At 48.2% G+C, this 14,324-nt stretch overlaps 1 long non-coding RNA gene across 1 annotated transcript; it reads right to left on the reverse strand.

Annotated features, from left to right (window-relative positions):
* Nucleotides 1-3,678: 3,678 nt before the first annotated feature.
* LOC308256990 lies at nt 3,679-14,316 on the reverse strand. Its single transcript, XR_013961495.1, has 3 exons — nt 14,168-14,316; nt 10,894-11,033; nt 3,679-6,378 (listed from the first exon to the last, which is right to left on the reverse strand). It is a non-coding gene; the product is annotated as an uncharacterized lncRNA (long non-coding RNA).
* Nucleotides 14,317-14,324: the final 8 nt, after the last annotated feature.

The following is a 14,324-nucleotide window of genomic DNA, read 5'->3' on the forward strand; positions in this document are numbered from 1 at the left end:
ATGGTCACAAGATGGCCGCCCCATGTGGGCGATCAGGCCAGCAGGGGAGGGCAGTTGGGGGGGCCCGGGCCTGCAGGGTAGGGCAGTTCGGGGGGACTGGGCCTGCAGGGAAGGGCATTTGGAGGTGACCAGATCGGCAGGGGAGGGCAGTGGGGGTGATCAGGCTGGCAGGGGAGCAGTCAGGCGTCAATCCGGCTGGCAGGAGAGTGATTCAGGGGTGATCAGGCTGACAGGCAGAAGTGATTAGGGGCAATCAGGCAGGCAGGCAGGCAGGCAGGCAGGCAGGCAAGCGGTTGGGAGTCAGCAGTCCCGGATTGTGAGAGTGATGTCCGACCTGCGGTTTAGGCCCGATCCCTGTGAACCAGCTGGCTGTGTGGGTTCAGGAAACAAGTTACAGAGGCCAAAGGTCCCAGCTGCTTCAGAGAGAATGTGCCTCGGGAGAGCAGTGGGGAAAGGCAAGAAAGAGAGATGGCCTTGCCTCGTTATTTTTTGTGAGTAAAAATTTTAGCATTGTATCAGTTTATTTATTTATTTTTAATTTCTTGATTAAGGTGTTACATATGTGTCCTTATTCTCCCATTACACCCCCATCCCTCCCACTCATGCCCTTACCCCCCCGTTGTCTGTGTCCATTGCGTTAGGCTTATATGCATGCATACAAGTCCTTTGGTTGATCTCTCCCCCTTACCCCCACCCTCCCCTACCTTCCCTCTGAGGTTTGACAGTCTGATCGATGTTTCTCTGTCTCTGTTTTTGTTCATGTTTCTGTTGTTCATTATATTCCATAAATGAATGAGATCATGTGATATTTATCTTGCTCTGACTGGCTTATTTCACTTAGCATAATGCTCTCCAGTTCCATCCATGCTGTTGCAAATGGTAAGAACTCCTTTTTTACTGCAGCATAGTATTCCATTGCGTAGATGTACCACAGTTTGTTAATCCACTCATCTGCTGACGGGCACTTAGGCTGTTTCCATCTTGGCTATGGTGAATTGTGCTGCTATGGACATAGGGATGCATATATCCTTTCTAATTGGTGTTTCTAGTTTCTTGGAATGTATTCCTAGAAGTGGGATCACTGGGTCAAATGGGAGTTCCATTTTTAGTTTTTTGAGGAAGTTTAATTTTTAGTATGATAAATCTTGATAGATATAAGCCTATAAACAAGAGCTCTTTGGGGTTCTCAATGAGAACTGCTGGTCTGTGAAAGGAAGAGCTGGAAGCGCTAGGACAATGAGGCAGCATCTCGGAGACAGAGACGCTGGATGGGCTGAAAGCCCCAGGGCCTGGATGGCATGATCTTGGATACCAGAGAGCCAGAATGTTGTGTGCCGGACCCTGTTTACGATTCTCTGAAGTTGGTACCACGTATACCTTGTTTCATTGTGCTTTGCTTCATTGATGTGTTTTTTACACATTGAATGCAGGACCCTCTGCTAGCAAAAAAGATTAAGACTTGCTTTATTGTGGTCTGAAACCAAACCTGCAATGTCTCTGAGGTGTGCCTGTACAGGCCAGTCACTTACAAACGAGGAAACTAAGACTCAGATCTCAGTTCACAAAGCTGTTCTGGTGAGTGGTTTTCAGACCCAGTTCTTAACTGTGTCATCATGCTCTGGACACAAGCAGTTTCCTTGTCTTTCCTAATGAATGGAGATGGTTCATGGAAGTCCTGTCTATTTATTGCCCTGCAAATACCAAAGCGCCTGCACCGCAGGTCATACTGAGTTGGTTTGGTCGTTCCGAATGAATTCCAGCACAATTAAAAGAAGAAGGGCAAAGAGGGCAAGCTATCTTCAACAGGGAAATGGAAACTATCACCACTTAGTTCTTTGTTTACCCTTTTGAGCTTATAAGGTGCTATATATACATATACATATATATGGGTGTTTTCCATTTCGTTACTGCTGTTAACAAAGTAAAGCGCGCTCCCATTCTCTTCAGCAGGAGTGAAAGGGGTGTTCAAAGTATATTCATGGTTTTGGTCTTTTTCATTGGAAGGCTTTTAAAATGCTTAAAATTAATTTCAGTTAAAAGAGTCACATTGAAGTAATTTAAAGTCTAAAATAAAAGGTGATTGAAGGTGAACAATAAAGCCAGTTTTATGCTTAAAAATCTACAAAGGTAGATTAATTCTATTAAAAAACACAATTCTTTTTCCTTTTTCTCAAGATAGATGAGGGGAGCCTTTCCTGTGGATATTTCTCTGTTACCCAGAAAAGGAAACTGAGGGTTAAAGGGTCAGCAACTTAACAAAACGGGGAAACTTGGCTCCTCTTCAGTAGCCTGAAGGCTTCTCACAGCAGGGACAGGTCTCCTTCATGCTGTGCCCAGCTGGTGCACCAGGGACATGCACATGGGCCTGCAGGCGATGCTGATGCACCCATGTCGCAGGCCAGGTGAGCCTGAGCCTGTGCCCACTTTCCTGGCTCACTCCTCCTCTGACAGGGTTGGTCAGGTCATTTGAATGCCCTCACTTGAGAAGAAGCCCCAAATGAGTGATGACTACATGCAGAATATAGAGGGAATTGCGGGAGAATCAGAGATGTGAAGAGCTTTCTGATATTCACATACTCACAGGTGGTGACTATGAATCTCTGGGCAGAAAACCAAGTGTTTCCGCTGAAGCCGCCTCCTTCCTTTTTTGCCTCTCAGTTTTTCTGAGTCACTTGAGAGGGACAGGAAACAAACCAGACGCAGGAGCTGTTAGCACCTGGAAGACGGAGGCGGCTTTGCCAGTGTGTTGCAGGGCTCCACGTGGGCAGTGGAACGGCACTGATACCCTTGTACTCAGCTAGTTATTAACAATAGAAGAGGAGGCCGAAACCGGTTTGGCTCAGTGGATAGACCGTCAGCCTGCAGACTGAAAGGTCCCAGGTTCGATTCCGGTCAAGGGCACGTACCTTGGTTGCGGGCACGTCCCCAGTAGGGGGTGTGCAGGAGGCAGCTGATCATTGTTTCTCTCTCATCGATGTTTCTCTCTATCCCTCTCCCTTCCTCTCTGTAAAAAATCAATAAAATATATTTAAAAAACAAACAAACAAAAACAATAGGAGACACTACAGGCATGCCCTCTGGGCAGCTTCCCCAGGAAGCTGCAGCTTCACCCTCCCCAAGGGTGTGGCACAACAAAGGGAAGTACGAAGGGAAGTACTCCCAGGAAAGCGGGGGGTGACATAGGGGAGCTTGTTGTCAATCACACCTGGAACAGAGGACAGTGGCTACCGCAAGGGCCGAAGAGTTGGGGTATTTACGCCCCTCAACAAAGAAAATGGCTCTCTGTGCTCTTACTGCTTGTGGGGCTCCCCTGCATCACTCAGGTGGCCCACAGCCACGAGGACCCCACACACAATGGACTAATGGACTGCAGCCAGCCAGCCAGCCAGCCGGATGCTGAGCTGGCCCCGATGCTCCGCCACAGAAGGGAAACGCCGTACTGTCCTTGCTTCTAGCTGTCCTGAAGCTCCAGCTGCATCTTCTACAACTGGACTAAGGGAGATGGAACTTTAGAAACCCAGGGATGTAATTCCACGCAAATAAAAAGCATTCCTTCTCCCATTGAGTCTTCCCACCTCTCTGCTCCCCGGCAGCCCTAATCTCTGGAAAAACCATTAATCTATTTTTTATTTCTAAGATGTTGCTATTTTCAAAAGGTTATAAAAATGGAATCATAAGTGACTTTTTTATATTGACTTTTATTTTCACCAAGCATAGTTCCCTTGAGATCCAAGTTGATCCATCTAATAGTTCATTCATTTTTAATTGCTAAGTAGTATCCCGTGTATGGATTTGCCATATAATGTTAAGTGGTTGGTAAATAACATTTAAAATGACTGCATATTCTTTTTAAAAAAAATATATTTTGCCCTAACTGGTTTGACTCAGTGGATAGAGCGTCGGCCTGCGGACCAGAGCGTCCCAGGTTTGATTCCAGTCAAGGGCACATGCCCGGGGTTGCAGGCTCGATCCCCAGTAGGGGGCATGCAGGAGGCAGCCAATCAATGATTCTCATCATTGATGTTTCTATCTCTTTCCCTCTCCCTTCCTCTCTGAAATCAATAAAAATATATTAAAAAATATGTATTTATTGATTTCAGAGAGGGAGAGACAGAAACATCAATGAGAGAATCACTGATTGGCTGCCTCCTGCACAACCCCTACTGGGGATCAAGCCTGCAACCCAGGCACATGCCCTGACAGGGAATTGAACTGTGACCTCCTGGTTCATAGGTTGACACTCAACCACTGAGCCACGCCAGCTGGGCGACTGCATAATATTCTTGCTGGCAGATATCCTGTAGCTATTCCCTTATTGTTGTACATTTAGGTGTTGCTGATGAAAATATGTTACTGAATTTCTCATCCAAAAGGTTTCTCTTTTTATTTTTTAAATATATTTTTATTGATTTCAGAGAGGAAGAAAGGGGGAGAGATAGAAACATCCATGATGAGAGAGAATCATTGATTGGCTGCCTCCTCCATGCTCCCGACTGGGGATCAAGCCCGCAACCTGGGCATATGCCTTGACTGGGAATCGAACCGGTGATGTCTTGGTTCCTGGGTCAATGCTCAACTGCTGAGCTACATCCAGCTGGGTGAGGTTTCTTTTTTTTTAAAATATATTTTTATAGACTTCAGAGAGGAAGGGAGAGGGAGATAGAAACATCCATGATGAGAGAGCATCATTGACTGGCTGCCTCCTGCACGCCCCCTACTGGGGATCAAGCCTGCAACCCCGGGCATGTGCCCTTGACTGGAATCGAACCTGGGACCCTCTGGTCCACAAGCTGACGCTCTATCCACTGAGCCAAACCAGGTAGGGCCAAAAGAGGTTTTCTAATTCTGATAGACTTTCAGAGTGGAATTATTTAGAAAAAGTATATTAATGTTTTTTAGAATCTTAATGCATATTACCACATTATTTTTCTGAAAGGTATACGTATATCTATATATCTACATATATATATACACTGAGTGGCCAGATTATTATGATCTCTGAACACATAATAATCCTATATAATAAAAGGCTAACATGCAAATTGTTCCCTCGACCAGGAGTTTGACCAGCAGGCAGGCCGGCCAACTGCCCATGTCCTCTCCCCCTGGCCAGGCTGGCTGGACCCCACCCATGCACGAATTCATGCACCGGGCCTCTAATTATACATACACACACACACACACACACACACACACACTGAGTGGCCAGATTATTATGTGTTCAGAGATGTACACCCAAAATGTATACACTTTACACTTTAATATCTGATAGCTTAATTTTGAAAATGAAATGTATTTTAATAAACACTACCTTTATAATTATTCAAAGTGTGTGTATATATATATTTTGGGACACCCTATGTAGTCCCACAAGCCATTTAGAGACTAAGATGAAAGGTTCTACTAAATTACAAAATTAATAAATGTGCAGCCCTGGCTGGTTTGGCTCAGTGGATAGAGTGTCAGCCTGCAGACTGAAAGGTCCTGGGTTCAATTCTGGTCAAGGGCACATGCCCGGGTTGCGGGCTCGATCCCCAGTGGGGGGGCGTGCGTGCAGGAGGCAGTCAATCAATGACTCTCTCTCATCATTGATGTTTCTATCTCTCTCTCCCTCTTGCTTCCTCTCTGAAATCAATGAAAATATCTGTAATAATAAAAGGGTAATATGCTAATTAGACCGAAATCCTTCCCGACAAAGCTGGGGCCAGAGGGCAGCCCAGGTTCCAGGTGCCTGCCAGCAGCCAGAGGGAAGCAAGCCTGGGTCCTGGGTGCTAGAGGGAAGCCAGTGCCAGCAGCTGGGGAGAGGAAGGCCTACTCTTGCACGAATTTCATGCATCGGGCCTCTAGTATAAAAATAAAAAAATAAATGTGCCACTTGATTTCTGCAAAAGCCAATTCAGTATTCACAGGAGAAGTTAATGAGCCCTGTGAGGTCAGAGTTCTGTTTGGTAAGTGTGATCAAAATTATCTTGTTCTTGTGCTGCCCACCATGGCCAACATGACTGGAGCCAAATGTGACACCCTGTGTTGCAGCGGCAGCCAGGACGCCTGTGCATGCTTGCTTTATTTATGTTAACCCTCACCCGAGGATATTTTCCCACTGAGTTTTAGAGAGAGTGGAAGGGAGGTGGAGAGACAGAGAGAGAGAGAGAGAAACATCGATGTGAGAGACACATTGATTGGTTACTTCCTGCACATGCCCCAACCAGAGCTGGGAATCGAGCCTGCAACCGAGGTATGTGCCCTTTTCCGCAATCAAACCCAGGACCCTCCAGTCCATGGCCGGACACTGTCTCCAATGAGTCAAACAAGCTAGGGCTGTGTATGCTTTAATCTGGGCCTTCCTTGGATTGTTGTCGACCATCTCAGAAGGCTGCCCTGGAAGAAAAGAAGGGGAAGTGTGAGCATCACAAGTTCAGATCTGAGTAGACAAGTGGTTGACACGGATGTGCATACCACTGACGTGCTGAGCCCACAGAAGTCCCCAAAGCGGGGAGCTCCATCTTGAGGACTGACCAACAGTTTAAATTAAATCAGCTGATTTGCAGTAGCATCATTAGATCCTAAACAGCTAACTGCACGAGTAAAAACTGAATCCCCAAGGGAACTCATCCACAGAGTACCAAGATCTCTGAAATACCGACATTCCTTCTAGTATTAACAATTGAAAATTTTAGGCCAAAGATGCTACTGTCATCATGTGTTCAGTGTCATAAACAAGCCAACCCTTATCACAGGACACATGGATAGCTCTAGTCCAGGGAACTGCAACAGGCTCTCCCCCACGTGCTTGGAGCCAGCTGGAGAAAACTGACCAACTCTACAGGAAACCACATTCCAGAGCTAGACCTGCGAGAACCTTGCAAGCTCAAGTCAGGGTTGCCAGCCAGCGGAGTAGAGAGGACCAAAGGACTGTTTGCAAAGGTAACAAGAAAGCAGATATTTTGACTACTGGAGTGATGACTACCTATGGGACTGAAAATTAGAACCATTCTTTAGAATTAGCATTACTATGTTCGCTTATCTGCACCTGGGGAAAACCTTCCTTCATTGATGTAACTGTTCTCCTTCCCTGTCTCATAAGTGACCCTGGCCTTCTCCTCCTAATCTCCTACTTGAAACATCATTTGGGTTTCTGCCCGAATCAGTGCTTCCCAAATAGCTATGCTTCTGATCTCAAATAAATGCTGCTGCCTCTCACTTTGGCCTTCTACTTTTAGGTTATTAAAATAAGGGCAGAGATGAGGGGGGTGTGAACCACCAAGACATATGTTTATGAGAGCTTAGGGCTTCTACTGGATTGAATAGCATCTCCCCAAAATTCATGTCCACTTGGAACTTCAGAATGTGACCTTATTTGGAAATGGGGTCTTTTCAGGTATAATTAGTTAAGATGAGGTCACACTGGATTAGAGTGGGCCCCAAATCCACTGACTGGTGTCCTCATGGCAAGGCCCTGGAAGAAACCTCTGTGATGCAGAGACAGGGACTGGAACGTGCAGTTGTGAGCCTTGGGCCAGCAGAGACGCTGCCTCCAGCAGAGGCTGGGGACCAGCAGGCACTCTCTCTAGGGCTGCAGAGGGACACGGCTTCCTGCAACCTTCATTGAGACTTCTGGCTTCCAGACCATGAGAGAACACATTTCTGTTGGGTTAAGCCACCCTGTTTGTTGGGTTTGATTAGGGAATACACAGGAAGCTCTGGATGTCTTAATTTTGAAAATGCTTCTACAGAAAAAAAAAAGTATTGTTTATTAAAAAACAAAATTCACCTGAGTAAATTTGAAGGTCTAATTGGCTTTCTTAAGTGATTACTGAATTGGGCAGCATGCCATGTAGCAGACAGAAGGGAATTCTCAGGGGACATACAAGATGGAAGGTTTTTACAGGAAGCAAAGTGGGCCAAGGCAACTATTAACAAAAGAAAATAAAAGTTTATTTTGGGGCAGGACATAATTTTTTTTGGCAGGAATGGGAAAGGTGTATATTATGCAGATTGCCTCTTCTTTTCATGGGGGATGGAGGACTGAGTGACACATTACCTTACTGGTGCTTGACCAGAAAATTCCAACTGGTTAATTAAAATTACGTTCCTGGAAGAGGTTGAAATAACAATTATGTCAGGTATTAAATCTACGTTTGGTATCATGGGCTTTTAGCATGAGTGACGCCATTTTGGGACTGTAGTTTTCTCTTTAACGAGTTTTTTTGGGGGGGAATACAATGTGCAAATAATTTGTAATATCTTAAATAACAGTAATACCACGCAAGCACAGGAATGTGATCTGAGAACATAAGTTGATAAGACCCCTGTCACCTTTCCTCCAAAGACAGGTGAGCTTGCCTGAAACAATCTTTTTTTTTCTTTTACTATAACTTTTTTGTCCCACTGAGTTTCCTAGGAAAACCTTCCATTTTGTACAGGCCCTTGGAGCAACCTCTCTTTTTGTTTACTAGAGGCCCAGTGCATGGATCTGGGAACCTTCGGGGGATGTTGGACTGCCGGTTTTGGCCCAGTCCCCACTGAGGAACCCCACCAGTGCACCAATCTGTGCACCACGCCTCTAGTATGCATATAAGATCTTTGGTTAATCTCTTCCTGCCCTTCCATCTCCCCACTTCCCCCGAGATTCATCAGTCTGTTCCATGTTTCCATGCCTGTGCACTGAGCATCTGAGCCCTGGTAGTCAGTGCGTGTCATAGCTACTGGTTGAATCATCACTTAGACTTTTATATATATGCTAGAGGCCCGGTGCACGAAATTTGTGCATGGGGGGGGGGTCTGTCCCTCAGCCCAGCCTGCACCCTCTCCAATCTGGGACCCCTTGAGGGATGTCTGACTGCCCCAGTAGGATCGGGCCTAAACGGGCAGTCGGACATCCCTCTCACAATTCAGGACTGCTGGCTCCCAACTGCTCACCTGCCTGCCTTCCTAATTGCCCCTAACCGCTTCTGCCTGCCAGCCTGATCACCCCCTAACCACTACCCTGCCAACCTGATTGATGCCTAACTGCTCCCCTGCCAGCCTGTTTGCCCCTAACTGCCCTCCCCTACAGGCCTGGTCACCCCTAACTGCCCTCCCCTGCAGTCCTGGTCCCCTAACTGCCCTCCCCTGAAGGCCTGGTCCCCCCCAACTGCTCTCCCCTGCAGGCCTGGGTCCCCCCCAACTGCCCTTCCCTGCAGGCCTGGTCGCCCCCAACTTCCCTCCTCTGCTGGCCTGGTTGCCCCTAACTGCACTTCCTTGCAGGCCTGGTCCTCCCAACTGCCCTCCCCTGCTGGTCATCTTGTGGTGGCCATCTTTTGTCCACATGGGGGCAGCCATCTTGTGTGTTGGAGTGATCGTCAATTTGCGTATTACTCTTTTATTAGATAGGATAGAGGCCTGGTGCACAGGTGGGGGCCAGCTGGTTTTCCCTGAAGGGTGTCCCGGATCAGGGTGGGGGTTCCCTTGGGGCGTGGGGCGGCCTGGGCAAGGGGCCTGTGGTGGTTTGCAGGCTGGCCACGCCCCCTGGCAACCCAAGCAGAGGCCCTGGATTCTGGGATTTATTTATCTTCTACAATTGAAACTTTGTAGCCTTGAGCGGAGCCAAGCCTCCTGCTTGCTCCGTGGCCGCAGCCATTTTTGTTGGGATTTATGTATCTTTTATAATTGAAACTTTATAGCCTTAAGTGAAGGCCAACACAGGCCAGGGCTGCGGGAGCTTGGCTTCCTCCATTGCCAGGGGCAACTCAAGCCTCCTGCTCTCTCTAGCTCCGTGGCTGCCACCATTTTTTTTTTAATATATTTTATTGATATTTTACAGAGAGGAAGGGAGAGGGATAGAGAGTCAGAAACATCGATGAGAGAGAAACATCGATCAGCTGCCTCCTGCACACCCCCCACTGGGGATGTGCCCGCAACCAAGGTACATGCCCTTGACCGGAATCGAACCCGGGACCCTTGAGTCCGCAGGCCGACGCTCTATCCACTGAGCCAAACCGGTTTCGGCGCCACCATTTTTGTTGGGATTTATTTATCTTCTATAATTAAAACTTCGTAGCCTTGAGTGGAGGCCTGGGCTGGCCAGGGTGTGCGGAAGGCTTGGCTTCCTCCATTGTCAGGGAAACCCAAGCCTCCTGCTTGCAGCCATCTTGGTTGGGTTAATTTGCATACTCGCTCCTGATTGGCTGGGCATGGCTTGTGGGTATAGTGGAGTGATGGTTAATTTGCATATTACTCTTTTATTAGATAGGACTAGAGGCCTGATGCACGAAGATTCGTGCAAGAATGGGCCTTCCTTCCCCTGGCTGTCGGCACCGCCTTTGCTCTGGCCGGAGCCACCTTTCTGCCTTCCCATGCTGCCCGGAGGCCCTGAGTGGCTGGGGTGGTGCAGAACGCCTGCGTCCCGCCTTGCCCCCGGCTGCTCGGTGCCTGCAAATTAACCCACCACCTTTGTTGGGTTAATTTGCATACTTACTCCTGATTGGCTGGTGGGCGTTGCGAAGGTACGGTCAATTAGCATGTTACTCTTTTTTTTTTTTTTTTTAAATATATTTTATTGATATTTTACAGAGAGGAAGGGAGAGGGACAGAGAGCTAGAAACATCGATGAGAGAGAAACATCGATCAGCTGCCCCCTGCACACCCCCCACTGGGGATGTGCCCGCAACCACAGTACATGCCCTTGACCGGAATCGAACCTGGGACCCCTGAGTCCGCAGGCCGACGCTCTATCCACTGAGCCAAACCGGTTTCGGCGCATGTTACTCTTTTATTAGGTAGATAGACTAGAGGCCCAGTTCATGAAATTCGTGCATGGGTAGGGTCCCTAGCTGGCCAGGGCCTCCCTTCCCCTGGCTGCCTGCCGCCCCAGCCACCGGCTGGGGCCTCCCTTCGAATCTGCTGCCCACTCACCTGCTCCACCATCCCTCCGCAGTCCCACTCTCGTCGGGGCCCATTGGGGCCAGCAGCGCCTCCACTGCCAGTGCCACCATGTTTCGTGCTGCCTCCTGGTGGTCAGTGCACATCTAACTTCTGGTCAGTTGAATTCCTGCCTGTAGGGACAATTTGCATATTAGCCTTTTATTATATAGGACTACAGGCCTGGTACACGAAATTCGTGCACTTAGGTGGGGGGGTCCCTCAGCCCAGCCTGCCCCCTCTCACAGTCTGGGAGCCCTCAGAAGATGTCCTACTGATGGCTTAGGCCCACTCCCCGTGGGAGGTGACCGGGCTGATCAGGGGAAGGCGCCACCCCCATCACTCTGCTGCTGCTGCCACTGCCAGCCACCAAGGTGTTTTCATCAACATGGAGTCCAGTCCCTTCATCACGAAAAAAATGACAACTTTCTCTAGGCATTTTCAAGATGTGTCTTTCATAGGATATGACATTTCTTTCTTTTTTTTTTTATCCTCATCTGAGGATATTTTTCCATTGATTTTTAGAGAGCGTGGAAGAGAGAAGGAAAGACAGAGAGAAAAATCAATGTGAGAGGGACACTTCAATTGGTTGCCTCCTGCATGAGCCCTGACCTGGGCCCTGGCCAGGGAGAAGCCTGCAACCTAGGTACATGCCCTTGATCAGAATCAAATCCGAACCCTGCAGTCCGCAGGCCGAGGCTCTATCCACTGAGCCAAACCGGCTCAGGCAGGATATGACATTTCTTAGTCCCTCCAGCAGCAGACGTTAGTTTTTTCCTCCAGGAGTGAGGTGGAAAAGCCCTAGATCACCTTCTTGGATTCTTATCACCCAAGTTATCAAGAAGGCTGAGAGTGGCATACTGGGAGCTTAAGCCAATGAGCAGTCGGAAAAGGTGTTTCCTCTGCAGCTCACGCGCAGAGGCGGGTGGGCGGGGGCCAGGTGGTGGCTGCGGCTTGGGCACACCTTCCTGCCTCTCTGCTCTGGGGCTGAGCCATCCATGGCTTGCCTCACAGCGCAAACAGTCCCCTCCCGTCCATCTGCACATGCAACCTCCTCCTGAGCCGGTCGTGACTGTTACGGCGTCCCGGCTCATTTGCTTATTACCTCTTTATATATATACTAGAGGCCCGTTGCATGAAAATTCATGCACTGGAGTGGGGGGTCCCTCAGCCCGGCCTGCCCCCTCTCACAGTCCAGGAGCCCTCAGGGGCGGGAGATGAACCCGGCAATCAGGGGAAGGCGACACCCCATCACACCTCTGCTGCTGCCACTGCCGGCAGTGCAAGCCTCAGCTGGCCCTGGTTACCTGAGTCTCGTGTGGCCCTGGGCAGCTGGGCAGCCGCTATCTGAGGCTTGCCTGAGCCTCGGGCCGGCCCTGGGAGACGGCTGAGGGTTCTGGGGGACTCCGGAGGCAGGTGCATTGAGCGGCCGGGCCCGCCTGGGAATGGGCCCAGCCTTACCGCATGCCTGCTGCCCTGGCAGGGCTGAGGGGACTGGGCACTGCTATCTTGTGGCTGTGGGCACCACTGTCTTTGAGGGTGTGGCAGTCAATTAGCATATTCCCTCCTTACTGGCTGTGGGCACCACCATCTTTGAGGGCAGGGCAGTCAATTAGCATATCCCCTCTTTATTGGCTGTGGGCGCCACCATCTTTGCAACGGCACGAGGGTCAATTAGCATATTCCCTCTTTATTAGATAGAAGATTAGATGGGATACTGCCCAATTTACTAATCCTTCAAAAAAGCAATTAAATTAGGCCCTAGCCAGTTTGGCTCAGTGGATGGAGTGTCAGCCTGCGGAATGAAGGGTCCCAGGTTTGATTCTGGTCAAGGGCACATGCCTGAGTTGCGGGCTCAGTCCCCAGTGGAGGGCATGCAGGAGGCAGTCAATCAATGAGTCCCTCTCATCATTGATGTTTCTCTCTCTTCCTCTCTGAAATCAATAAAAATATATTAAAAAAAAAAGCCAATTAGATCTTCAAATTCACTGGGTTGAATTTTTTTAACAGCTGCTTTAGGAATGTTAATTGGCAGGATCTTTCTGAAGGGCATCTATCAAGTAACTGAAGAAGCCTTAAAAATATGCATACCTCATGACCCAGCAATTTCCACCACTTCAATTTTACTTTAGAAGGTGGCACTTAAGTTGGTAATTACTGAGTACTGTTGAATGCAGACTGGATTTCCAAAACTGGCCTGGTGGAAATGAATCACTGGTGAGTGAAATGCCTGCAGGCTTCTGTAGGTCCAGGAAGGAACTGGGCAAGTCTGGAAAATGCCACTGGCATTTCTCAGTTTTGCTTTTTGTTTCAGAATTCCTGAGTCAACAGTCATCATCTCTGGGGGTAGGACCAGGCACTAAGACACCTCAGGGCTTTCAACGTGCAACCAAGACCCAGAATCAGCATCCTAGGGCAGGCTAAGCAAAGAGTTGCAAAAAAAAAAAAAAAATTTGCAAAACAATTTTGTAAATGAGTATTTATTGGAAAAACTTCTCTGAAATCTTGTTAAAATGACCATGTACAAAAGCTCTCATGCAATCTCATTACATTTCTGCAAAACGGAGTATAAGACTGGAAATTAACTTTGGTTGAGTAACATAGCTCATGTACTAAAGGGGCCACATACTAAACCTGACAAGCTGGGGGGCAGGGCCGGGAGGGGGACCTACATGGCGGCCTTACAAACTCAAAGACTTGAAGTAGCCACACAGGATGGTGTGAAATTAAAACTTTTAAACTATTTTTCCCTAACAAAGGTCAATCTTCACCTGAACTGAGCCTGTCTGTTGTTTATGCATCTAGGATAACAGACCTGATAACATGCCTTTGCAATAACTAAGTAACTTCTCTTTTTCCACACCCCTCAAATCATAGGCACCCACCAGAGCAGAGATCACAAATCCTCTAATTGTCATTATGTTAACTGCTGACTGTTAACTATCCTGCACCCACCTAAGTAAAAGAAGCATGTGTCTATCACTTCACTGTTTATCCAATCCCAGAGGTTCCCCACCTTTTCTTTCTCCCGCCTCCCTAATCTATCAGCAATGGATTTTATGTAGCCAACCTTACGTCTTCTAATTGTAATGTAAAAAATAAGGTTCAAAAGTGCCATTTTCCTGAGCGTGTTCTCAATCCCTTGAGGTTTTGCTTCCCAGCAATAGTCAGTTTAGCTGAAATAAACTCATAAAACCCGTAATTCTCTCTCTAAAACCAATAAAAATATTAAAAAGGTTTGAATGTTTCTTTCCTTGACAACACTTACTGCGACTCTGCGGTGCGGAAACTGCCCGGGGAGCTCGCTCACGCGGCTGTAGGCCGGATGTGTAGGGGGGGAGGTGACGCAAGACCCCGACCCACTTCCGGTCCCGCCGACGCTATTTCCGGATCCTCCCGTCCTGCTCCTCCCCCTCTACGTGGTG

Source organism: Plecotus auritus (assembly GCF_963455305.1).
Source record: "Plecotus auritus genome assembly, chromosome: 8".
In the NCBI taxonomy this organism is placed as follows: Eukaryota; Metazoa; Chordata; class Mammalia; order Chiroptera; family Vespertilionidae; genus Plecotus; species Plecotus auritus.